This window comes from Giraffa tippelskirchi, chromosome 11, assembly GCF_054371585.1.
Source record: "Giraffa tippelskirchi isolate mGirTip1 chromosome 11, T2T-mGirTip1v1.2.pri, whole genome shotgun sequence".
NCBI classification, from domain to species: domain Eukaryota; kingdom Metazoa; phylum Chordata; class Mammalia; order Artiodactyla; family Giraffidae; genus Giraffa; species Giraffa tippelskirchi.
In genome coordinates, this window is record NC_137285.1 from 112,202,122 (window position 1) to 112,229,989 (window position 27,868).

At 40.1% G+C, this 27,868-nt stretch overlaps 2 protein-coding genes across 13 annotated transcripts in view; one reads left to right on the forward strand and one right to left on the reverse strand.

Moving 5' to 3' along the window:
- The window catches only part of LOC145527319 (calcitonin gene-related peptide 2), a 178,971-nt gene extending 158,512 nt beyond the window's left edge, over nucleotides 1-20,459 (reverse strand). The window contains exons 1-4 of one of the 3 annotated variants that reach the window (XR_014069661.1): nucleotides 19,670-20,304; nucleotides 18,359-18,486; nucleotides 15,658-17,804; nucleotides 9,241-9,640 (exon numbers count right to left, since the gene is read on the reverse strand). The gene's annotated coding sequence lies outside the window, so the exon portion shown is untranslated. Of the gene's footprint in view, nucleotides 1-9,240; nucleotides 9,641-15,084; nucleotides 17,805-18,358; nucleotides 18,487-19,669; nucleotides 20,305-20,369 lie in introns of those variants that run through there. The other 2 variants (XM_081545072.1, XR_014069662.1) reach the window with 2 other exon arrangements.
- A 56-nt stretch (nucleotides 20,460-20,515) lies between these two features.
- Nucleotides 20,516-27,868, forward strand: part of LOC145527318 (calcitonin receptor-stimulating peptide 2-like) — a 141,003-nt gene continuing 133,650 nt past the window's right edge. For 7 of the 10 annotated variants that reach the window (XM_081545065.1, XM_081545063.1, XM_081545064.1 and 4 more), the window contains exons 1-2: nucleotides 20,516-20,864; nucleotides 24,005-24,147. The gene's annotated coding sequence lies outside the window, so the exon portion shown is untranslated. The remainder of the gene's footprint in view (nucleotides 20,865-24,004; nucleotides 24,148-27,868) is intronic. The other 3 variants (XM_081545062.1, XM_081545070.1, XM_081545071.1) reach the window with 1 other exon arrangement.

Sequence of the window (27,868 nt, forward strand, 5' to 3'; positions counted from 1 at the left end):
AAATAAAGTTTGTCACTGTTTCCATTGTTTCCCCATGTATTTGCCATGAAGTGATGGGACTGTATGCCATGATCTTCATTTTTTGAATGTTGAGTTTTAAGCCAGCCTTTTTACTCTCCTCTTTCACCTTCATCAAGAGGCTCTTTAGCCCTCTTCAATTTCTGCCATAAGAGTGGTGTCATCTGCATATCTGAGGTTGTCGATATTTCTCCCAGCAATCTTAATTACATCTTGAGCATCATCCAATATGGTATTTCACATGACGTACTCTGCATATAAGTTAAATAAGCAGAGTGACAATATACAGCCTTAATGTTCTCCTTTCCCAATTTTGAACCAGTCTGTTGTTCCATGTTTGGTTCTAACTGCTGTTTCTTGGCCTGTATACAGGTTTCTCATGAGGCAGGTCAGGTGGTCTGGTATTCCTATCTCTTTAAGAATTTTCTACAGTTTGTTTTGGTCCACACAGTAAAAGGCTTTTGTGTAGTCAATGAAGCAGAAATAGATGTTTTTCTGGAATTCTCTCGCTTTTTCTATGATCCAATGGATGTTGGCAATTTGATCTCTGGTTCCTCTGCCTTTTTAAAATCTGGCTTGTACATCTGGAAGTTCTCAGTTCACATACTGTTGAAGCCTAGCATGAAGATTTTGAGTATTACTTTGCTAGCATGTTAAATGACTGTAACTGTGTAGTTCAAACATTTTTTGGCATTGCCCTTCTTTGGGATTGGAATGAAAACTGACCTTTTCCAGTCCTGTGGCCACTGGTGAGTTTTCCAAATTTGATGGCATATTGAGTGCAGCACTTTCACAGCATCATCTTTCAGGATTTTCAATAGTTCAGCTGGAATTCCATCACCTCTACTAGCTTTGTTCATAGTAATGCTTCCTAAGGTGCACCTGACTTTGCACTCCAGGATGTCTGATTCTAGGTGAGTGATCATACCATCATGGTTATCCAGGTCATTAAGACTTTTTTTGTATAGTTCTTCTGTGTATTCCCTGGTGATTCAGATGGTAAAGAGTCTGCCTGAAATGCAGGAAAACAGAGTTCGATCGCTGGGTTGGGAAGATCCCCTGGAGAAGGAAATGGCAACCCAGTATTCTTGCCTGGGAAATCTCATGGACAGAGGAGCCTGGCAGACTACAGTCTATGGGGTCTCAAAGAGTCAGACATGACTGAGTGACTTCGCTTTTTTTCCTGTATATTCCTGCCACCTCTTCTAAAGATCTTCTCTTTCTATTAGGTCCATACCGTTTCTGTCATTTACTGTGTCCATCCATGCATGAAATGTTCCCTTGGTATCTCTCATTTTCTTGAAGAGATCTCTAGTCTTTCTCAATCTATTGTTTTCTCTTATTTTTACTGTTCACTTAAGAAGGCTTTCTTATCTCTCCTTGCTATTCTCAGATGGATATATCTTTCCTTTTCTCCTTTGCCGTTCGTTTCTCTACTTTTTGCAGCTATTTGTAAGGCCTCCTCAGACAACTATTTTGCCTTTTTGCATTTCTTTTTCTCGGGGATGGTTTTGATCACTGCCTCCTATACAATGTCATGAACCTCTGTCCACAGTTTTTCAGGCACTCTATCAGATCTAACCCCTTGAACCTATTTGTCACTTCTACTGTATAAGGGACTCAAGTTAGGTCATCACTGAATGGCCTAACAGAAGCAGAAGATATTAAGAAGAGGTGGCAAGAATACACAGAAGAAAAAAGATCTTCATGATCCAGATAGTCACAATGGTAAGATCACTCACCTAGAGCCAGACATCTTGGAATGTGAAGTCAAGTGGGCCTTAGGAAGCATCACTACGAACAAAGCTAGTGGAGGTGATGGAATTCCAGTTGAGCTATTTCAAAGCCTAAAAGATGATGCTGTGAAAGTACTGCACTCAATATGCCAGCAAATTTGGAAAACTCAGCAGTGGCCACAGAACTGGAAAAGGTCAGTTTTCATTCCAATCCCAAAGAAAGGCAATGCCAAAGAATGCTCAAACTACCTCACAATTGCACTCATCTCACACGCTAGCTAAGTAATGCTTAAAATTCTCCAAGCCAGGCTTCAGCAATATGTGAACCGTGAACTTCCAGATGTTCAAGCTGGTTTTAGAAAAGGCTGAGGAACCAGAGATCAAATTGCCAACATCCGATGGATCATCGAAAAAGCAAGAGAGTTCCAGAAAAACATCTATTTCTCCTTTATTGACTATGCCAAAGCCTTTGTGTGGATCACAATAAACTGTGGAAAATTCTGAAAGAGATGGGAATACCAGACCATCTGACCTGTCTCCTGAGAAATCTGTATGCAGGTCAGGAAGCAACAGTTAGAACTGGACATGGAAAAACAGACTGGTTCCAAATAGGAAAAGGAGTACATCAAGGCTGTATATTGTCACCCTGCTTATTTAACTTAAAAGCAGAGTACATCATGAGAAACGCTGGACTGGATGAAGCACAAGCTGGAATCAAAATTGCTGGGAGAAATATCAGTAACCTCAGATATGCAGATGACACCACCCTTATGGCAGAAAGTGAAGAAGAACTAAAGAGCCTCTTGATGAAAGTGAAAGAGGAGAGTGAAAACGTTGGCTTAAAGCTCAACGTTCAGAAAACTAAGATCATGGCATCTGGTCCCATCACTTCATGGGAAATAGATGGGGAAACAGTGGAAACAGTGTCAGACTTTATTTTTTGGGGCTCCAAAATCACTGCAGATGGTGATTGCAGCCATGAAATTAAAAGACGCTTACTCCTTGGAAGGAAGGTTATGGCCAACCTAGATAGCATATTTAAAAGCAGAGACATTACTTTGCCAACAAAAGTCCATGTAGTCAAGGCTATGGTTTTTGCAGTGGTCATGTGTGGATGTGAGAGTTGGACAGTGAAGAAAGCTGAGCGCCACAGAATTGATGCTTTTGAACTGTGGTGTTGGAGAAGACTCTTGAGAGTCCCTTGGACTGCAAGGAGATCCAATCAATCCATCCTAAAGGAGACCAATCCTGGGTGTTCATTGGAAGGACTGATGTTGAAGCTGAAACTCCAATACTTTGGCCACCTCATGCGAAGAGTTGACTCATTGGAAAAGACCCTAATGCTGGGTAGGATTGGGGGCATGAGGAGAAGGGGACGACAGAGGATGAGATGGTTGGATGGCATCACTGACTTGATGGACATGGGTTTGGGTAAGCTCCGGGAGTTGGTGATGAACAGTGAGACCTGGAGTGCTGCAATTCATGGGGTCACAAAGAGTCAGACACGACTGAGCGACTGAACTGAACTGAACTGAAATCCCTGCTGATGGTGACTGCAGCCATGAAATTAAAAGACGCTTACTCCTTGGAAGGAAGGTTATGACCAACCTAGATAGCATATTAAAAAGCAGAGACATTACTTTGTCAACAAAGGTCCACCTAGTCAAGGCTATGGTTTTTCCAGTAGTCATGTATGGATGTGAGAGTTGGACAGTAAAGAAAGCTGAGCACCGAAGAATTGATGCTTTTGAACTGTGGTGTTGGAGAAGACTCTTGAGAGTCCCTTGGCCTGCAAGGAGATCCAACCAGTCAATCCTAAAGGAAATCAGTCCTGAATGTTCATTGGAATGACTGATGTTGAAGCTGAACCTCCAATATTTGGCCATCTGATATGAAGAGCTGACTCATTTGAAAAGACCCTAATGTTGGGAAAGATTGAAGGCAGGAGGAGAAAGGGATGACAGTGGATGAGATGGTTGGATGGCATCACTGACTCAATGGACATGAGTTTGAATAAACTCCGGGAGTTGGTGATGGACAGGGAGGCCTGGCATGCTGCAGTCCATAGGGTCGCAAAGAGTCGGACACAACTGAATGACTGAACTGAACTGAACTGAAGGTATACTAGTAAGGATAAGCTGGAGGATTGTGATTGCATTTAGGTATCCTTGACAAGTTTTTCCCGTTAAGTGCAGGCTGAGTTAGGTTTGATTTGTGATGTGCCTGGGCCACTGGGTAGCCTTTAGTTTGTGGGTGCTGATATATACATTTACTTTATCATCTTTTACTTCCCTCCCCTCATATTTTTTGTTCTTGATGTCACAATTTACCTGTTTTTATACTGACTAATAAATTATTATAAATATTGTTATTTTTTATACTTTTGTCCTTTAGTTTTTATACTGGAGCTAAGTGATTAAGACATCATGTTATAGTATTCGGATATTCTGAATTTAACTGATACTTTTATCAGTGTGATGTGTATTTTCATATGCATTCATGCTACTAATTAACCCTATTAGCTGCTCTCCCACCTGCTCCCCACCCCCAAATTGCCTGACTGCCACAGTACTCTGGATGGATGAGAAAGAAGTGAGTCTCTCTGGCAGCATCCCACAAACCTGGGGAATCCAAGCACATAATTAAACACTCTCACTTTCCCCCAAGGGAGAAATCATAGACCAAGAAGTTATCTCTATGCTGAACCATGCTGCCTTGGGAGAAGAATGATATAAATGAAAATGTTACTCTAATCTTCTTCAGTGCATGCAAGCTCAGTTTTTTTTCCCCAAATGGTATGCACAAACTCATCCAATGGACTCTTGGATGTCCACAACAGCCTTCTCACCCATGGGTGATTGTCTAAATCAGTGTTCTTTGGAGGAAAGATGGTAGAAAACTGTTATTCTGCCATGATGATAGCATCATTCTACCAAAACTAAGTCATAAATAAATAGAATATGTGAATAAATCTGTAACAAAGAAGACTAACCAATAAGCAAATATTTCCCAACTAAGAAAATCCCTGATCCTGGTGACTTCTACCAAATATTTAAAGAACTAATATCATTTGTTATCAAACATTTCCACCAAACTGAAGAGGAAGGAACACTTCATACTCATTTTATGAGTCCAGCATTACCCTGATAGCAAAATCAGGAAAAGACACTAAAACAACAACAACAAAAACCTACAGACCAATATTCTTTATGAACATTAATGCAAAAATCCTTAGTTAAATTTCAGGAAACTGAATTCAGCATATTAAATGGATTACACACCATAACAAAATGGATTTATTACCAGAATGCAATAATAGTTCAGCATACAAAAACTGATCAGTGTAATACACCACATTAACAGAGCAAAGGATAGAAACTCCTCATGATCTTCTCAACTAATGTAGAAAAAGCATTAAATGAAATTCAATGTACTTTCATGATGAAAACAGTAAATTAGGAATAGACAGAAAATACCTCAACATAATAAAAACCACATATGAAAAACTGACAGCAAACATACCTGTAGGATCAGGGCATCACTTTGCCTGTTCTCTCTCTGTACATCTCCTACTGGACCAGTCTTTGACTCACCTAGTCACCTGACTTTCCCCTCTTAATCATAGAGTCCAATTAGAAATGCCTACATACTTGCCCATGGCCCAGCTAAATGACTATTCTAATAGCTCAGTTGGTAAAGAATCCACCCGCAATGCAAGAGACCCTGGTTTGATTCCTGGGTTGAGAAGTTCCCCTGGAGAAGGGAAAGGCTACCCACTCAGTATTCTGGCCTGGAGAATTCCATGGACTGTACAGTCCATGGGGTTACAAAGAGTCGGACACGACTGAGCGACTTTCACAACAACAACAATCTTCAGATCAGAACTATCTCCACTATGATAGTTTACTAAAGGGGTATGCCCCTCTGCTGCTTTCCCTGGTAATGCTGACATCAATTCCCCCTATAACTGAAAACCTCCCTCTTAACCCTAGGGAGCAAAGACTACTGCCGCATCCTGCCTGCCTTCTGGGCACACACAGTGGGGTGTCACTCCAGGACTTGATTCAGATGTGTAAGATTACCCCTATCCATTAAACCAGCAATGTCTCTGTCGCTGACTCCAGGCTCTTTCTTCAGTCTTGAGGCTGGGCAAGTGTAAGGCTTGCAGGCCCTTGGGGTACAGCCCAATAATACTCAATGATGAAAGACTGAAAGCTTTTCCTCTAAGTCAAGAACCAGGCAAGGATGCCTGCTTTCACCACATTTATTCAACAATGTACTAGAAATTCTAATCAGAGCAATTAGGCAAGAAAAAGAAAAGACACTGAAATTGGAAACGAGGAAGTAAAATTACATCTGTTCACAGATGATATGATTGTATATATAGAACACTCTAAAGATTAAAAGAAAACATGTTGGAGCTAGTAAATAAGTTCAACAGAGTAGCAGGCTATAAAGTCTGCACACAAAAACCAGTTGCATTTCTACACACTAACAATCTGAAAAGGTAATTGCAATAAAAAAGTTCTATCTATAAGAGAATCAATAAGAATAAAATATTTACAAATTAACTAAGGAGGTGAAAGACTTGCACAATGGAAACACAAAACACTGCTGAAAAAAACTGCAAAAGATATAAAGAAATAGAAACACATTCCATGTTCACATATTAGAAGACTTAATAGTGTTAAGATGTCAAGGCCAGCTAACTGTTACCAAGGCTGTTGTCCCAGAATCATACCCCTGCTCTTCCCTCAAATGCAAACCAGTTGCTCTTATCTAAGCTGCAAAGAGAAAAACAAAACCAGTAGGAACAAACTAGGCCCAAGATGGTGGAAGATGCGACCTCCAGTAGACCCGAGCCTTATTATGCACTTATTGTAATACATTAGCATGCTAAATGACACACCCACCAATGTCCAGACAGTTGACAATTGCCATGACAACAACCTGAAACGCCAATACAAGGTCTGAAAGAAGTGTTATATTCTGGGTCCAAATCACACCCCTGGATAAGTCATGAATATTCTTCCCACTGTTTTCGAATCCCTCCCTTTTACCTTGACCCTCCTATAATTATGGAGCATCAAGGTGTATATATATGGTGTTTCCACTGGAACAGGGTTGAGAACTTGATTCCCACTTTTTCATTCTTTGACCACTGAATAAAGCTTGTGCTGTTACAATCTCAACATTAGTTTTGTGATTAACTGTGGGAATCTTAGGAGAAAAAGAATCTCCCCACCTGAAGCAAGGGGTCTTAGTCCATGCTAGTGACCAATTCAGTAACATAACCAATCTACAGATTCAATGCAATCTCTACCAAAACTCTAAGTATGTTTTTTGCAGAAATGAAAAATCCATTCTAAAATGCACATGGCACCTCAAAGGACCCTGAAGAGCCAAAACATTCTTGAGAAAGAAGAACAAAACTGGAGGATTCATATTTCCTGATTTGAAAACTCACCACAAAGCTACAGTAATTAAAAAAAAAAGTGGTACCATTATAAACACAGACATATAGACCAACTGAAAAGAAAACTCAGAAATAATCCCTCACACTTATGGTCAGATATTTTTTGACAAAGGTGCAAAGACATTCAATGGGTGAAGGGCTGTCTTTTTATCAATGGCATTGGGGAAACTGAAAATCCACATGCAAAAGAATGAAGCTGGACCCTTACCTAACACCATGTACAAAAATTTTTTAAAAAAATCAAAGATCAAATTTTAAGACCTAAAACTATAGCTCAGCTGGTAAAGAATCTGCCTGCAATGCAGGGGACCCTGGTTCAATTCCTGGGTCAGGAAGACCCCCTGGAGAAGGGATAGGCTACCCACTCCAGTATTCTTGGGCTTTCCTAGCGGCTCAGACAGTAGAGAATTTGCCTGCAATGTGGAAGACCTGGGCTTGATCCCTGGGTTGGGAAGATCCCTTGGAGGAGGGCATGGCAACCCACTCCAGTATCCTTGCCTGGAGAATCCCCATGGACAGAGGGGCCTGGCGGGCTACAGTCCATAGGGTCATAAACAGTCAAACACGACTGAGCAACTAAGCACACAAAAAGCTATAAAACTCTTAGAAGAAAACATAGGGCAAAATCTTCATGGCAATGACTTCTGGAATATGACATCAAAGGCCCAAACAACAAAGGAAAAAATAGACAAATTGGACTGGATGAAAAGTTTTTTCAATTTTGCACATTAAAAGACAATACTAACAAAGTAAAAAGGCAACCCACCAAATGGGAGAGAGTACTTGCAAATCATATATCTGATAAATGATTAACATCCAGAATATAAAGAGATTACCTAAAACTGAACAACACAAAAATAACCTGATTTTAAAATGTACAAGGGCCTTGAATAAACATTTCTTCAAAGATACACAAGTGGCCAATAAGCACATTAAAAGATGTTCAACATCGCTAATTGTAGGGAAAGGCAAATCAAAAGTACAGTAAGAGATCACATCACTCCCATTAGGATAGCTACTATATAAAATGTTTTTTTAAAATAACAGTGTTGGTGAGCATTTAGAGAAACTGGAAATCTTATGCATTATTGGCAGGAACATAAAATGACACAACCACTGGAAAACAGTAAGGTGTTTCCTCAAAAATTAAAATAGAATTACTATATGATCCAGCAATTCTACTACTGTGTATATATCCAAATTGAAGACAACAACTTATAGAAATTTTTGTACACCCATGTTCATTATTCACAGTAGCTAAAACATGGAAATAAGCCAAGTGTCCAATGGATGAATGAGTGAGCAAAATGCGGTATAAACATACAATGGAATATTATTCAGCCTTTAAAAAGGAAGGAAATTCTGATATATGCTACAGCATGGATAAAACTGAACCTTGAGGACATTATGTCAAGTGAAATAAGTCAGTCCCTCCAAATCAAATATGATTTCCTTTATATGCAATTCTTAGAATAGTCAAAAACAGAGACAGAAAGTAGAACAGTGGTTGCCCGAGTCTGGTAAAAATGTAGTTACAGTTTAACAGGCACAGAGTTTCAATTTTACAAGATGAAAAGACTAATGTTTGTGCAAAATTATGAATATATTTGGGTTTCCCTGATGGCTCACTCAGTAAAGAATCTGTCTACAATGGAGGAGATCTGGGTTCAATCCCTGGGTCAGGAAGATCCCCTAGAGAAGGGATGGCTACCCACCTCAGTATTCTTGCCTGGAGAATTCCATAGACAGGGGAGCCTGGCAGGCTACAGTCCATGAGGTCACAAAGAGTCAGACACGACTGAGTGGTACCACTGAACTATATACTTAAAAATGTAAGATGGTACATTTAAAGGTAATATGGTTAAGATGATAAATTTTGTTATGTGTACTTTATCACACTAAAAAAATTGAAACCAAAAAACAGAAACGCTGTGTTGTCACCATCTCATACAATCCTCAACCAAGGGAAAATCCTGAGCACATCTGCATTTTCTGTTTGATCTCTGTTTAGTTGGGAAAGCAAACTACTGGGGCATTGATTTGCCTAATTTTATTTGGTGAACAAAATCAATTTCCAGATAGAGATGTCCTAGAAGCCAGGAATAGGGTGAGGCAAATGAGGCACTTGCCGCTGTTGCAAAACTAAAAGGGGTGCAAAAAATGTCAGGACCCAAGGCAAATATTTTAATATAATGTATATAAAAATAAAAACTGATGTGAAAAAAATCTATGATAAAACATCTAAATTTTGAATAAAGACGAGATTTGACAGGGCAAGGAATAGGGTGAGGTGAGCAAGGCAGGTTCATGTAAGTGCCAGGTCCCATCATCAGTTCAGTTCAGTTCAGTTCAGTCGCTCAGTCGTGTCCGACTCTCTGTGACCCCATGAATTGCAGCACGCCAGGCCTCTCTGTCCATCACCAACTCCCGGAGTCTACCCAAACCCATGTTCATCAAGTCGGTGATGCCATCCAACCATCTCATCCTCTGTCGTCCCCTTCTCCTCCCGCCCCCAATCTACCCAGCATTAGGGTCTTTTCCAATGAGTCAACACTTCGCATGAGGTGGCCAAAGTATTGGAGCTTCAGCTTCAACATCAGACCTTCCAATGAACACCCAGGATTGATCTCTTTTAGGATGGATTGATTGGATCTCCTTGCAGTCCAAGAAACTCTCAAGAGTCTTCTCCAACACCACAGTTCAAAAGCATCAATTCTGCAGCGCTCAGCTTTCTTCACCGTCCAACTCTCACATCCATACATGACCACTGGAAAAACCATAGTCTTGACTAGACGGACTTTTGTTGGCAAAGTAATGTCTCTGCTTTTAAACATGCTATCTAGGTTGGCCATAACCTTCCTTCCAAGGAATAAGCGTCTTTTAATTTCATGGCTGCAGTCACCATCAGCAGTGATTCTGGAGCCCAAAAAAGTAAAGTCTGACACTGTTTCCACTGTTTCCCCATCTATTTCCCATGGAGTGATGGGAGTACAGAATGAAGCAGGGCAAAGGCTAATAGAGTTTTGCCACGAGAACGCACTGGTAATAGCAAACACCCTATTCCAACAACACAAGAGAAGACTCTACACGTGGACATCACCAGATGGTCAACACCGAAATCAGATTGATTATATTCTTTGCAGCCAAAGATGGAGAAGCTCTATACAGTCAGCAAAAACAAGACCGGGAGCAGACTGTGGCTCAGATCATGAACTGCTTATTGCCAAATTCAGACTTAAATTGAAGAAAGTAGGGAAAACCACTAGACCATTCAGGTATGACCTAGATCAAATCCCTTATGAGTATACAGTGGAAGAGAAAAATAGATTTAAGGGACTAGACCTGATAGACAGAATGCCTGATGAACTATGGACAGAGGTTCGTGACATTGTACAGGAGACAGGGATCAAGAAAATCCCCATGGAAAAGAAATGCAAAAAAGCAAAATGGCTGTCTGAGGAGGCCTTACAGATAGCTGGGAAGAGAAGAGAAGCGAAAAGCAAAGGAGAAAAGGAAAGATATTCTCATCTGAATGCAGAGTTCCAAAGAATAGCAAGGAGAGATAAGAAAGCCTTCCTCAGCAATCAGTGCAAACAAATAGAGGAAAACAACAGATTGGGAAAGACTAGAGACCTCTTCAAGAAAATTAGAGATACCAAGGGAACATTTCATGCAAAGATAGGCTTGATAAAGGACAGAAATGGTATGGACCTAACAGAAGCAGAAGATATTAAGAAGAGGTAGTAAGAATACACAGAAGAACTGTACAAAAAAGATCTTCACGACACAGATAATCACGATGGTGTGATCACTCACCTAGAGCCAGACATCTTGGAATGTGAAGTCAAGTGGGCCTTAGAAAGCATCACTATGAACAAAGCTAGTGGAGGTGATGGAATTCCAGTTGAGCTATTTCAAATCCTCAAAGGTGATGCTGTGAAAGTGCTGCACTCGATATGCCAGCAAATTTGGAAAACTCAGCAGTGGCCACAGGACTGGAAGAGGTCAGTCTTCGTTCCAATCCCAAAGAAAGGCAATGCCAAAGAATGCTCAAACTACCGCACAATTGCACTCATCTCACATGCTAGTAAAGTGATGCTCAAAATTCTCCAAGCCAGGCTTCAGCAATACGTGAACCGTGAACTTCCAGATGTTCAAGCTGGTTTTAGAAAAGGCAGAGGAACCAGAGATCAAATTGCCAATATCCACTGGATCATCGAAAAAGCAAGAGAGTTCCAGAAAAACATCTATTTCTGCTTTATTGACTATGCCAAAGCCTTTGACTGTGTGGATCACAAGAAACTGTGGAAAATTCTGAAAGAGATGGGAATACCAGACCATCTGACCTGTCTCTTGAGAAACCTGTATGCAGGTCAGGAAGCAACAGTCAGAACTGGACATGGAACAACAGACTGGTTCCAAATAGGAAAAGGAGTACGTCAAGGCTGTATATTGTCACCCTGCTTATTTAACTTATATGCAGAGTACATCATGAGAAACGCTGGGCTGGAAGAAACACAAGCTGGAATCAAGATTGCCGGGAGAAATATCAATAACCTCAGATATGCGGATGACACCACCCTTATGGCAGAAAGTGAAGAAGAACTAAAGAGCCTCTTGATGAAGGTGAAGGAGGAGAGTGAAAAAGTTGGCTTAAAGCTCAACGTTCAGAAAACTAAGATCAGGTCCCATCATGCCTTCATTTAAAATGCTGATACTTTGTTCATCACAGATTTTTATAATAATTTTTGTTTTTTAAAATACTTCATTAACCAATATATATGTTGCTTTCTCAGTTTTTGTCACTGTGTTAAATTTGGCACTAGAGAAGAATGTCTTACTTGCTCAACCTGATCCAGTTCTGCTTACCAGCTTTTGCAAGTACCACTTCTTCGTCCAAGTTGAAACAGTTCATGTGATCCATTTGTTTTTGGAGGTGTTTGTCAGTTTTAATTCAGTACACCTGGCTTGCCTTGTGACTCCAGCTCTTCAGTGGGTTCAAAAAATTATGATTTGGGAGGGTTAGGAGCGAGGCTCAAGAAAGTGGTGACACATGTGTGTGTGTATATATATATATATATATATATATACACACACACATACATATCTGATTCATGTTGTTGTACAGCAGAAACTAACAAAACACTGTAAAGCAATTATACTTCAATTAAAAAATACATTTTAAAAATTATGATTTAGAAATTAACCAGCTTTTTCTCATTGTCAGAGTTGGAGTGACACTCTTGTTGCTTTCTAAATCCTAAACAGGAATAGAACTTTCTTTTAAATTACTATTTTAACCATTTTTAATTGTACAATTCAGTGGTATGTAGTTTATTCACAATGTTAAGTAACCATCACCACTATCCATTTCCAAAATTTGTCATCCAAAATGGAAATTCTGTGTCCATTAAATAATAACTCCCCTTTCCTTCCTCCCTCCAGCTCTTGATAACCTCTATTATACTTTCTGTCTTTATAAATTTGCCTATTCTGGATACATACAGCATATCGGCAGAATCATAAAATATTTGTCATTTTGTGTATGACATTTCATTTAGCACAATGTCCTCAAAATTTGTCAATATTGTAGCTTGTGACAGAATTTCATTTCTTTTAAAAAGTGAATCATATTCCACTGTGTGCACATACACATTTCATTTATCTGTTCATCTGTTGATGGACACTTGGGTTGTTTCCACTTTTTGGCTTTTGTGAATAATGCTGCTATGAACACTGGTGAACAAAATATCTGCTTAAATCCCTGCTTTCAATTATTAGGGGTATGTAACAGGAAGTATCATTTTTTTAATTTAAAATTGTTTGGTTTTAAATGTCATATAAACATGTTACTAAAATTCAGAAGGGGGAAAAAATTTTTTACACAATTATATTTTTTCCCTGGGTTTCATTTCCATTTATTTTTGTCTCCTTTAACAATAATATACTATTTGGGGTTCCCTGGGGAAGCTGAGTTGGATATTTTCATGCAGAAAGTGTACAAGGGTGTACTTCTAGATCAACAGCTGTCAGGGAGTGTAAAAAGGGTTTTGGGCAGAGAGGAAAGTTGAAAACGACAATGAAGGCTGATCCCCCAGGGAGCTGCAAAGCTGGGTCAGGACTTCAGACTTGTACTTCCTCTAAACAAGCAGCCTGGGTCTTTCCACCTCACTGGACCAGTGCAGTTTAGATGGCATATGACCCATGCAATCACACAGACACCCCACACTCAGAAGAGCCCCATGTTTTAGTTTAATTATCAATTGTCACAGTCATTTGTTACTTTCTTAATTTTAAAAAATTTTTAAAAATTATTTTTAATTTTTTATGTAACCTTCTTAATTTTTAAATAAGGGGTCCCACATGTTCATTTTCATTGGGACCTGCAAATTATATAGCTAGTTCTGTCCTCAACCATACATTCAACGAGAATTATTCCCAAGGAAGGATCCAGATCTTGAACATGGCAACCCTCTTTGGCTGAGAGCCATTCTCTTCTGAGACTCATCTGGGAGTTATCAGCCACATATACACCAGTGACCTGGAGCAATGCAAGCTTCAGTCCTGATGGCAAGATTTAGATGGCAAATTCCCTATATGGGAATAGAATCTAAAAAAGAGTGGAGATATATATATATATATATATATGTATGCATGTATATATAACTGGTTCACTGTGCTGTACAGCAGAAGCTAATACAACATTGTAAATCATCTATACTCTAATAAAAAATTAATTAAAAAATAAAGAAGTCTCTGATTTTGATCATCAACTTCAGTTGGGGGAGCGGGGGAGGGGGTTACCACCCCATCAAGCAGTTCTTCAACACTAGCTGGATGTCCTACAATTCAACTCGATTCTGGTATTATCTACCTAGAGATAGCATCAGATCCTATAGATTAAGTGATCAGTCTCACAAGATGGTGCCCTTCCACACACTGTTCAGACACCAATCACAAGTCCAGGTTGTCATCTTTGCTTCTTATGGATCAAAGGTTCCCATGACCTTCTCCTAGAGTTTGATTGATAGAGTGGCTCACAAAACTTAGAAAAACATTTTATTTACTAGAATTAAGGACATTTCCAGCAAATTTGGAAAACTCAGCAGTGGCCACAGAACTGGAAAAGGTCAGTTTTCATTCCAATCCCTGAGAAAGGCAATGCCAAAGAGTGCTCAAACTACCACACAATTGCACTCATCTCACACGCTAGTAAAGTAATGCTCAAAATTCTCCAAGCCAGGCTTCAGCAATATGTGAACCGTGAACTTCCAGATGTTCAAGCTGGTTTTAGAAAAGGCAGAGGAACCAGAGATCAAATTGCCAACATCCGATGGATCATCAAAAAAGCAAGAGACTTCCAGAAAAACATCTATTTCTGCTTTATTGACTATTCCAAAGCCTTTGACTGTGTGGATCACAAGAAACTGTGGAAAATTCTGAAGGAGATGGGAATACCAGACCACCTGACCTGCCTCCTGAGAAATCTGTATGCAGATCAGGAAGCAACAGTTAGAACTAGACATGGAACAACAGACTGGTTCCAAATAGGAAAAGGAGTACATCAAGGCTGTATATTGTCACCCTGTTTATTTAACTTAAAAGCAGGGTACATCGTGAGAAACACTGGGCTGGAAGAAGCACAAGTTGGAATAAAGATTGCTGGGAGAAATATCAATAACCTCAGATATACAGATGACACCACCCATATGGCAGAAAGTGAAGAAGAACTAAAGAGCCTCTTGATGAAAGTTAAAGAGGAGAGTGAAAAAGTTGGCAAAGCTCAACATTCAGAAAACTAAGATCATGGCATCTGGTTCCATCACTTCATGGGAAATAGATGGGGAAATAGTGGAAACAGTGTCAGACTTTATTTTTTTGGGCTCCAAAATCACTGCAGATGGTGACTGCAGCCATGAAATTAAAAGACACTTACTCCTTGGAAGGAAAGTTATGACCAACCTAGACAGCATATTAAAAAACAAAGACATTTCTTTGCCAACAAAGGTCTGTCTAGTCAAGGCTATGGTTTTTCTGGTAGTCACGTATGGATGTGAGAGTTGGACTGTAAAGAAAGCTGAGCACCGAAGAATTGATGCTTTTGAACTGTGGTGTTGGAGAAGACTCTTGAGAGTCCCTTGGACTGCAAGGAGATCCAACCAGTCCATCCTAAAAGAGATCAGTCCTGGGTGTTCACTGGAAGGACTGATGTTGAAGCTGAAACTTCAATACTTTGGCCACCTGATGCGAAGAGCTGACATTTGAAAAGACCTTGATGATGGGAAAGATTAAGGGCAGGAGGAGAAGAGGACGACGGAGGATGAGATGGTTGGATGGCATCACTGACTCAATGGACGTGAGTTTGGGTAAATTCCGGGAGTTGGTGATAGACAGGGAGGCCTGGCGTGCTGTAGTCCCTGGGGTCGCAAAGAGTCAGACACGACTGAGTGACTGAACTGAACTGAACTGACTGAAGTACATAACTTCAAAACAGCCAGAAGAGATGCATGGGGCAAGGTATATGGGAAAGGGTACGAAACTTCCACGCTCCTCCAGTCATGTCACTCTCCCTGTATTCCTACATATTTGACAACATGGAAGCTCTCTGAACTCCATATTTTTTGGATTTTTATGGAGGGCTTGTTATATAGACATGATAGATTAAATCATTGGCCACTGGTGATTAAATTCAAATCTAGCCCCTCTTCCCTGCCAGAAGGTCAGGGAGTGGGACTGAAAGTTCCAACCTCTAATTCTGTGGCCGGCTCCTGGCAACCAGCTGGCATCTTTGCGATCACACCGAAGTTACATTAATATAACAAAAGACATCTTTATCATTCTCTTTGCTTAGGAAATTCCTAGGGTTTTACTGGTTCTGCGCTGGAAAGAGGACAAAGGCCAAATGCCAAATATATATTTCTCATTATAAATCACAATTATCATGCTGTTAAAATGCCTTTTTTTCAAAGTGTTCATTTCTCCTGGGAAAATATTTACTGAAAAACTGTATTTAGGAACTTAGGTTAAAATACAACTTTTGGATCGATCCATGTGCAAGCAAGACACTGTTTTTTTAAGCCTGGCCCTTCCTCTATGTTGGCAGGATTTGAAGATCTCTAATTAACTAAACTGTTTCAAATTGTACAGAGATTATAATTTTTGAAGTAGAGAGCCAAAAGCTTTCTATCAAAGGACCTACTGTGAGAGAAAGTAGAAAGAAAATGAAGTGGTTGCCAGCTTGAGGTATATAGGATATTATCAGAGAGAACAACGACACCTGTATTTGGGGAGCTGACAAATTCAGGTAGCAAGGTACCCAAATGCAAATTTTACTTAGTGATCCCGCAATAATGCAATGTCATGGTTAATCTCCTGTGTCAATTTGACTGGGCCAAGGGATGCCCAGATAGTTGGTAAGACCTTATTTCTGAGTGTATTCTTAAGAATTTAAAGAATGAATTTTGTTTTATTCACTTTCCTTTTCCTTTCTACTTGGAACACAATGTCCCATATAAGACCAATAACTTGATAAATGTATCAGTAAAACTTGTTGTGAACATCATAGAGGTAATAAGTCCTTGGGTATAAACTGGTTCTATGACACAGACAGCAATTTCTGATCCAACACTTACCACATTTCCTGTTATACAGGCTTATAGAACTGTTTCTTTACATCATAAAACTTAACTGCTTGTAATGATATATTTGTGATTATTTGATTGATGTACTCACCCCCCTGCAACAGACTATCAATCCCAGGAAAGTGAGGACCATGACTTGTTTTGCTCGCCATTACATCTCCAACATCTAACCTAGGAGGTGCTCAATAATTCTGTGATGAATGACTGAAGAAACATGCGCCACGTCCAGAGCATGTTTCTGGTTCTACTGGTGTTGTCTTGTGTGACCTTGAACATTACATTTCCACTTAGTCTCAGATACCATGCTTGGAAGAGGGTCTTCAACAAGATGGTCACTAAGTGTTTGTCTATCCACTTTAGACTTGTAATCTCTTTAAATACAAGGAATGAAACAGAAGATGTCAAGATTAGAAGATGGTCCAGTAGAGTGCTGGAGGAAAGGCAGTGGCCGAGGATGACTGGCTGAGCATCCCCAGAAAACAATATGAATGATACCTGGATAAAGTGTGACGTCTCTACAGCCTTTGGGAAGGCAAAGAAGTGTCTCACTGAAAATCTCTTTTTTTCTTTCTGTATTCCTTTATTAAATCTCCACACCTACCACCATCAACATGACCATGCTAAAAACTCCAACAAATCAGAATCACCATGCCTTCCATTCTGTCCTGCCTCTAAGAAAATGTTGGAAAAAACATATTCACATTATATGTGCAGTTTTAAGAACTTTGTAACACTTTATGCTTCTGCCATCACGGTTTGCATTTTCCGATTCAACTTGTTTTAGAGAATGTTTAACTTATAAATTAATTGGCAAAGATTCAATTTCAGGCAAAGGAGGGGGTACCTTTTTTAGTGGTCAAGGAGAGCTTCATGAAGCTTCTTAAATCTCACCCAGGGGCTCCAGTGCTCTGCCAGTCACCTTGGTGTTGGCTCCTAGGAATGCATGAAAAATCAAATGAACAAACCAACTTCCTATGTATCACTTTGTAATCAGATCATTTGGCTACCCTACATCTCAGGGTCAGGAATAAGGTAAGGCATGTAAGGCATTCACCTTATGAGCAAAATTTAAGTGGGTGTCAAAAAGATCAGTAATCAAGGTATTTTAATGTAACACTTGAAAATCAAAATTAATGCAAAAGTCCATGATGAACAAAATATCAAATTTTTAATGACCCAACATCAGTATTGTTGATTTTTCTTCTTTTGCCTCAGGCTCCAATATGGCTGGACTAGGCACTCCTTGACTCTCACTCCCTTCCATTCTGATGAAACATCAGCTGAGTGCACTAATGAAATTGTGCCTTTCTCCTCATTGTGCGCTGGGGGAGGGAGGCTGTTGGGAGGGCACCCAGGGCCTAGGCCAGGGGAGCAGTCATCCAAGAATTAACAGGAAACCCTCAGAATGAATCCTGGAGGGAGACTCCAAAAGCCTAAGAGGGAGAGAGGCTTTTGCTGAAACACAGCAATCCTGTTGAAACCTTTACCTGTCTGCACACAAAAATGCCAGAGCCATGTACAGGGTTTTCACATTCTGCCCAGCATACTGAAGACAGGATCTCTGCCATGAAACAATGAACTCTTCCATTTCCTGTTCTACCAGAACCTCTCCAACCTGAAAAAATCCACAAACACAATATTGGTTGTTTTCTATCACTCTAGGAGCAAATGTAGGGAGGGCAGACAAAAAGAGTGATTTCTCTTTGCTGAGAGAACACAATAAATGATGAAAATGATGACAGGGAAAGATCTGTGTTCTGAGAGACTTTCAGTGAGTCCTGAAGACCTCCCACACACAGCTTCCCTAAGGGGCAGTGGGGGTGGGGATGAAGCCTCTCATCAGTGCCTTTAGTGACTGAGGCTGCCCTCAAGGCTTCAGTTCTCCTCTGCTTAGGTAGGCAGTGGGGAGATGACAAAGGAGAATTGCTTCTAAACTTTAGAAACCTGTAAAACTTTATGTGAGAATATTTTTGGAATGGAAATTAATCCTTTTTGAAAATAAATGATGGAAGGGGGCCACTCCTGAACCAAGTACCATACTGTGTAACATCTGCGGCCAGCCAGACAACACCAGCGGGATGACATCGTGGAAGGCTGACAGGGCTGACCTCAGACATCCAGTAGGTGTTATCATTCCACTCCTGGTGCCTCCAAATCACTGTGCTCCACCCACAATGCCAATATTCATCCTGGGCCACCTCCACTGATCTTTGGTTAGACATTGAGGACTAAGTTTAGCAATGACTATTTTTTTTTCCATTTTCCTAGAAGATCAGACAGTGAAAAGATAGGTAGCCTCAGTTAATCACATAAATATCTCACAATCATCACAACTGTTGAAGCATCACAAACAAAAATGCCTCATACCATAAGGAGGAAAAATCAGACAAGCAAAGGAGGTAAAATAATATGATTGTTTTCTTTTTACACTGATGGGTCAATTCTTTAATGGAGAGTCTAAAGATTATCCCGCTGAGCTAAAGACCACAGTACTGATAATCGCCACCCCACTCTTCCAGTCTGAAATAAGCAGACCTGGTTCCTAAAAGGATACCCACAGAAACCGCTGACCGCCAGGGACGCAAGATGCGCCTGGCCCAGTGAGGGAGGCGGTGCTGTCATATGTTCCAGGTTCAAGTGTCAACACCCTGGATAAGGCCTCCAGGATCAGTGCCCAGGGCTTCCCTCATAGCTCAGTCGGTAAAGAATCTGCCTGCAATGCAGGAGACCCAGGTTCGATTCCTGGGTCGGGAAGATCCCCTGGAGAAGAAAATGGCAATCCACTCCAGTATTCTTGCCTGGAAAATCCCATGGGCAGAGGAGCCTGGCGGGCTACAGTCCATGGGATCGCAAGAGCCGGACACGATTCAGCGACTAAACCACCACCACCACCATCAGTGCCCAACCAGCTGTGGCTTGCTTAGAGCCACGCCCAGACCCTGAGAACCACTCGCCCTCTGCACAGCCGACTCTGAGCTCGGAAACGTGGGGAGAAACTGGGCCCGAGGGCCCTAGCCTCAGCGAGCCAATGTCACGGAGGTGGGCCGGGACCTCCAGTTCTGCGGGCCAACGGGATACTGCGGGACTGCACAGCTTCAGGCCAGGGACAGGTGGGAACCTCACAGGCTGAGGCTTTCGCGGAGGTCCTTGGCAGCACTCTTTGTGTTATTCTTTGTGCTGGGGGTTCGCCAGGATGGCAGTCGGGGCTACCATTTATCAGCAACATCTACTTGCTGGCCGTCTTGGCCGAGCTCCCCTACGTCTACACGAAAAAGCAGAGCCAGGTGTATCATGAGGTACAGCCCGACCAGCCTCGGACAGAGAGGGCCAGGGCCTTCCTTCTGGGTGGGCTGACGCTTGTGGGCGCGAGCTGTCGGGACTCCGCTCCGTGTGCCAGTAGCGTGGAGAGAGGCCCGCTTCCTGGGTCAGGGTCGGGGGCAAGGTTCTTCTCCGCGAGGTCGCTGTGGGAAGCCCAGCCCAGCCGCGAGCCCCACCCACCTGACGCCTGCCGGATCCTGCCTGTGGATGGATTTTCCCTGCTTCTGAGGGCGCCTAGGTGCCGCTCCCGCACCTGCGCAGTGAGGTCCCAGGCCTGCAGGTTGCCCCGTCTGGCTTAACTGGCGCGTCTCTCCGCGCGCCGACTCAATGCCAGGCTTCTCGAGCTCAATGAGCGGCATTCCCTGCGAAGGTTACCTTCCGCCAACGATTTCTGGAGAAACCAGGAGTCCTAGAAAGGACTAAGTTAACAGTTAATAAGATGTCATTGGATGTCTGCATTTGAGAACTGCTGTCTGGGCGTCTGCTGTGAGGAAGAGAGAGCGCAGGTGAAGGCCTCGGGAAATGACTGTGAAAGAGCGAATGAATTAATGAGTGAAGATCAGAGAGGAGTACCACTGCCATCCTGTCTGCCAGCAGACCGGAGAGTCCCCGCGGCAAACTCAGAGCCTTCGCCGGCGGGAGGGCCAACCTTCCTTGCAGTGCGGACGTCAGAGGGTAGGTCCTCTGGTCCTTCCCACTTTACTGAGGAGGAAATTGCCGTACAGACCTGCCAAGTGACTTGCAGGCCGCCACACAGCTGCGAACAAGCAGGGGAAAGGCCAGCATGCTAGCTTGCCTTTGGAAAAGTGTCCAGACCTCGAGAAAGCAGAAGTTTCCAGAACATGCCCTGATGCAGCTCACTTGTTTTCTTTTGAATCCATTCCGTTATAAGAAACTACCAGCTAGACTCTACCAGGTGCTGGGGATAAAGAGGTGAAAAAGGCAGTCACAGGTCGATTTTAGGTGCAGTCAAGTGAGAGAAAAAAAAAAAAACGATCGACCACAAATTTTATGTATTTTGAAGGAAAAGTACCGCAGGGCTATTTGGTAATTGTGGCGTTTTAGGTTTGGGCTTGAATCCGTATTTAAACCAGTTTTTACAAGAATTATTCTAGGTTTCTGCAGTTCACTAATGGTTCATATCGCAATAGGGAGGCTGGACTTAAAGCAAATATATGTAATTCTTATATTTTGTTTTCATCCTCCAGTTCTCCAGTGTATTTCCATGGTTTTGATTTTTCATATTTGATCTCTGGTGCGTTGGTATGAAGCATCATCAGTATTACAGAGAAATCAGAAGATGTGAAAGCACAGGAACAGAGGTTGAGTCCTGTTTCATCAGACAAAACTTGACCTTTACTTGTCTGAATCTTAATTTTTCCTGATATGCATAATGGTAATAATAGTAACTGAACACAGTTAAGTGCTACTCAAATGTTCTTGGTTATTAATTACAGAGCAATTTATTAGGACTACAAAGTACACAGTGTTTTACAACCAGTTGTGTGAAATGGTGTCATGCAGAATAGAAAATTGTTTTTCATACATAGATATTTGAACTGAAAGGAACTCTGTATTTACTATGAACGTTCTTTTGGGAAAGTGGGTATTTTAAGTCTCATACTAGATTACAAATTATAAATGTGTTGGAAACTGTCTTCTGGCATAGGTAGATCTGGTGCAATGGATTAGACTTTGATATGAGTAGCCAGTTTTATTGCTGGTACAATTGTGTGGGGAAACCATAGCACTTTACAATTTTGAGGGCTCTTTTACTATAGATTGAATAGGGTTAAACTGATATTATTGCAAAAGGAACAGAGCAAAAGGAGAAAGGAGTAAAAATAAAAAAGGTTGTGTGAATTGAAGACACTGTTTGCCTACATCTGCCTCAGGTAGTTTTCAACTGAAGTCTAACATGTTAACCCTTTAAGCTACTTGCTCTTTCTCTTAGTTGTGAAACAGTCCATTGTCTTAGGTATTTTCCAATTTTGACAAAGTCTTAAAGTTGGTATGAGTTGTCAAAATACTGTACCTTTTTAGGAAGTGGGAGGAAACTTATCTCCTGTACTTACTGGAAGGTTGTAGAAAGTTGGTTGAATAGCTTATTTATAAATAGAATCTTATTTTTCCACTATCTTACCTTATGACTTGGAGACGTGTGCTCAAAAAAAAAAAAAAAACTTTAAAAATGCTTATGAGAAATGACAGTCACAGTCACTTCAAGTGACACCTAAATTTATGAAGTCTGTGAATTCAATTTTCTCCTATATATCTTGAAAGGATGGCAACCAGTCCTCAAGTTGTATGCATTCGTTTTAAAGGCAATCTTGAATAGAAATGTACCACATTGAGGAGACTCACTCTAAATGTGTGGTGACTTTAATCTTTTAATTCTGAATCTTCCTACTCTGCCATCTTCTCAGAGGGGATTCCCTGCCCCCTTTGATCATAATCTAATAACTAACCTCTTACCATAGCTTACAAGGCCCTCTAAATCTTACCCAGTGATTCTCACCCTTATTTATAAAAACTAAGTTTTTTTTTGAGATATTGATGGTTACACACCATTCCTGAGGATTTAATATTGACCTCATTTCTTTCCACTTTATCTTCTACTCTTTGTCTCTGATCTTACTCCCTATTTCTTAAGCATGCTTTACAGTTGTGTGTGGTTAATATTTAACAACTGGTAGTTCTGTGATGTGGGGGAAGGGGAGAAAGGTCTGATTTGTTGCACTTACAAAATTCCGCTGTGTAAATCTTCCCAACATGTCTACTTTCAAGCTACCAATGAGATATCACTGAACACAAAGTTGGGAAGATATGCAAACCATGGCTTGCATGAGCTGGTTTGAGCAGGCTCTATCATCCCACTGATATTCAGTTCAGTTCAGTCGCTCAGTCGTGTCCGACTCTTTGCGACTCTTATTTGAAATCAAATAAGAAAGAAATATAACCTAGACTCAGAGTGGTTGTCTGGACAGGCTCCTCTAAGGAAGCAACACTTAAATGAGATCGAGGAGATGAGTAAGAATTAACTAGGAACAGAGAAGATACAGGAACTTTGGAACAAGGAAATAACATGTGGAAAGGCCCTGTGATAGAACAGGTTCTGACAAACTGAAAGAATGTCATGTAACTGGAGTTCAGAATGGGAAAGAGAGCATGGTAAGAAATGAGACTGAAACAATAGTCAGGTGCCACTTCATACATAGCTTTGGGGACTATATTAAAAGTTTTGTGTAGGACTTGGTCACTGTTGGCTATGTTTAAATAGGCAAGAAACTACTTTTACAGTTTTCCAACATCTACACATGAGCCAAGCTCTCCAGGAAGTTCCTAGAGTTCTTTTCACGGAAACAATTCATCTCATCATTGTCCTGGCAAGTCTGAGTAGGAGAGATGAGGCCCAGATTTATAGTACTTGGCTCAGGGCCCTACAGGAGACAAAGGCAAGGCATTTGTTAGCTCTGTCAATCACTTACATGCAGCAACTGTTACAGGAATATTCAGATGCTTTCCAAACCTGGATCCAATCCTAAAACTGGATTAAGTTATCATAGTTTGGATGGATATTAGTAATCTATTGCTGTGGAACAAATTATCTCAAAACTTAGCAGCTTTGAAGAACAAAAAATTAATATCTCACATAATCTGAGGTTAGGTTATATGGGAGAGGCTCAGCTGGGTGGTTCTGGCTCAGGGTCTCCCTTGACGTTGTTGTCCTGCTCTCAGCTAGGTTTACAGTCATATCCAGTCTCAAAGGGAGCTAAAGAATCCACTTCTAAACTCACTCATTTGGTTGTTGACAGGCCTCCATTCTTCGCTGGCTATTGGTCAGAGGCCTGCATTCCTTGACACACAGACTCCTCCACAGCCTACTTGAACAGCCTTGATTCATGGCGTCTAGCTTCCCACAAAAGAAGTGATTCAAGAGTGAGAGAAATGTGAGCACGTAAGTGAAATAGTGTCCCCAAAGGAAGCAGGACTTGTATCTAGAGTATATTAAGATCTTTTCAACTATCTTTTTGATATTAAAGTTATTATTATCTTTTCAATAGTAAGAAGATGAGGTGTCAAATTAAAAATGGACAAAACATTAGAATAGGAACTTGACAAAAGAATGTAAATAAATGGTCAAGATACTCAATTATCACTGTTAATTAGGGAAATAATCAAAATCTATAATGAGGCACTGTTACAGTATCATAAGAATGGCTAAAATTATAAAGGCTGAAAATACCAATCATCGTCAAGGTTGTATGGAACAAGTTAAATGACCTGAAATTTATGCTAGGAGTGTAAAATGACAGAGCCGTTTGTAAACAGGCATAGTCAGTTTAGTTGTATAGACATTTACCATACAAGTTCTAGCGATTTATCCAAGAGAAATGACTTCAGCTCTTCATAGAATCACTTGTGCATGAATGTTCATGTGTCATGCATAGTAACTAAAGTTAGAAGCTATACATGTGTCTGTCCAACAATACATCTTTGGTATACATTGAAATTCTACTTAATTCTTTCTCCCCAATCCTTTGAAATTAATACCTAATTAATCCCCCACATAATTATATATTGATATATGCAACAATTAAAAGAAAAATCTCCCAAACATGATGCTGACTGAAAGAAGCTAGATAAAAGAGTACATATCATATATCTATTGAAAAATTAATTTACATTGAAAAATGAATCACATTAGTGATTGTGTGAGGGAGTGGTTTGGATAATATTGATTTCAAAGTGGCATAGAGAACGTACTGGGATGATGGAAATATTCTGTATTTTCCGTGGTAGTTGTTACATGGTTTATATGGCATATTCTTGATAAAACTCACTGAAATTACATAAAGTATATAATTTATATTTAAACCTTATTTAAGTTGTTTATAAAGGTAAGAAAAAAGTATGTAAACTAAAAAATTTTAGAATGCAAGGAGTAGTTCACAAAAAAAATGAAACAATAGTACTTGAAAATTTTATTGCCCTCTCTTAGTCTTTACAAGATCAGCCACAAAGCAAAAATAGCATATGAATAATATCATGAATCATATTAATTTCACATCCATAGATTTACAGCTATAGACATATAAATATTTTTACCTCAGGGAAAAAATTTTTCTATTATTTAACAAATATTTTTTAAGAAAGAATCACATAGAAAAATCTTAATAATTTTCCCAAGTAAAAAAATTATAGAAGTCATTTTAGCTAACCTCAGTGCAGTGCAAAAAACCTGAAACTGAATAACTGATGTATAATTCTTAAAGCTATTTTGAAGATAGAAATGCTCTCCTTAAGTTTCGAGACAAAGTGGAAAGCAAGACAAAAATTATATTTAAAAAATGAGATCTTTACATCACATAACATGTCACATGATAAGATGAACTTAGAGATCAAAATCAGAGCCTTATATAGTTCCATTATTTATTAGCACCTCTGTCCATGGAATTCTCCAGGCAAGAAAACTGGAGTGGACAGCAATTCCCTTCTCCAGGGGATCTTCCTGATCAGGGATCAAACCTGAGTCTCCCACATTACAGTTAGATTCTTTGCCATCTGAGCCGCCAGGGAAGCCCTTATTAACTCAACAAATATTTATTGTAGGGCTACTGTGTTCTAGAAATTTTTCTATGCCTCAGGGACATAGTAGGAAAACATGTAACGTCATTCATAGAGTTCCATGCTAGTGGAAGTACATAGACCAAAAAACCACTACAATTATATAATATTTGAGATAGTGATAAGTTCTTTGGAAAAAATAAAGCTGAATAAGGTAGATAGAGGGTGATCAGAGAAGGGATGCCTATTTCAAATAGTGGTAAGGGATGCCGTCTCTAAGAAGGTGATGTTTCAGAGGAGTTCTGAAGGAAGAGAAACAGTCAATCATGGAGACATTGAGGAAATAGCATGCTAGGCAGAGAAAATAGAAAGCACAAAGACCTTGAGGAAGCTGGGAGTAGAGCAAGGTATGGGCTCGTTGACAGGAAGGGAGATTAGAGAAATTATATGGGGTCAGATCATGTAGAACCTTCTAGGCTACCATAAGGACTCTGACTCACTCCAGGGAGGTGGGGAGCCTGTGGAAGGATTTGAGCAGAGGGTAGACATGGTATGAGTTATATTTTATAGTGATCACTCCAGAATTATCTACATAGCAAAAAGTAGAAACAGGGAGATCAGTTGGGAGGTTGTTGTAATAGTTCAGGTAAAATATGATGGAGACTTGGTTACTACCTGCTTGGCATTTTAGTAAGAGCATTCCAGATATTACATGATCATACATATGATCAGGATTAAATCAGTTAGCAGGGAAGAAATAGTTCAATACAACTAATCAAGAAAAAGAAAAGGTAAGCAAATTAATTCAATAATTCAACTCAGAAATCTAGAAACAGGCCAGCTAAACAAACATTTTAACATTCATGCAGAATAAGGGAATTAAGTGGGTCAGGAAGATATTAATGAATTAGAAACCAGAACTCATGTGAAATTGGCAGTGGAACTAAAAAATAAATATTAAAACCAGTGCTTTGAAAAGTTCAGTAAAATAGAAATTGTTGTTAATTTGAATGAGGAAAAGGAAAAGGGAAAATACAGATACACTACATCCAGAAGAAAGAAAAAGTATAACCTCAGATATGAAGATTTTAAATTATAGTGAAAAAGCACAGTTTGCTAATGCATGCAAAAAAATTTGAAGTTAAAATTTTTACAAAGATAGGGAATTCCCTGGTGGTCCAGGGGTTAGGACTCTGCACTTTCAGTGCTGAGGGCACAAGTTTGATCCCTGGTCAGGGAATTAAGATCCCACAAGCTGCACAATGCAGCCAGAAAAAAAAAAAAAAACTAAAGATGTTTTACAGAAATATATATAAATCAAAAATAGATTGAATAAAATAAAACAGTAGTAAACTTGAATAACCATGACAGAAATTAAAAACGTTGCTAAGAACTATATTATAAAAAGAATTCAAGGGACTACCCTTGTGGCACGGTGGGTAAGAATCTGCCTGCCAATGCAGCGGACATGGGTTCAATCCCTGGTCCAAGAAGATTCCACATGCCTCGGAGCAACTGAGCCTGTGCTCTACAGCCTTGAGCTGCAACTACTGAGCCCATTAACTGCAAATACTGAAGCCTGTGTGCCTAGAGCCTATGCTCCACAATAAGAGAAGTCACCACAATGAGAAGCCCATGCACCACAACTAGAGAGTAGCCCCTGATCTCCACAACTAGAGAAAGCCTATGTGCATTAAAGAAGACCCAGTGTAACCAAATAAATAAATAACTAATAAATAAATTAAGCAATGTGTGCATGTCAAAAAAAGTTTAAAAAAGAACTCTAGAAAGTTTCACAGGTCGATTACATCAAGCTTAAGGAACAGAAAGTTTTCATGCTGTTTACACTGATATCAAATATAGAGAAAGTTCAAAAATTCACCAACTCATTTGGTAACATTGGCATAGTCCCAATTTTAAACAGAAAAAAGGGAGTACAAAATAGATAATATCTGCAACGCACTTACCACAGTGCCTGCAGGTAGTAACCACTCAAAAATATTATCTGTTAATATTAGCTTTTTATTTTTAGAAATATATTAGCCATATTAACAAGTCAAAGAAAAAAACCATAAGATGATCTTTAAAAAAATTTTTTACTATATTTTTTT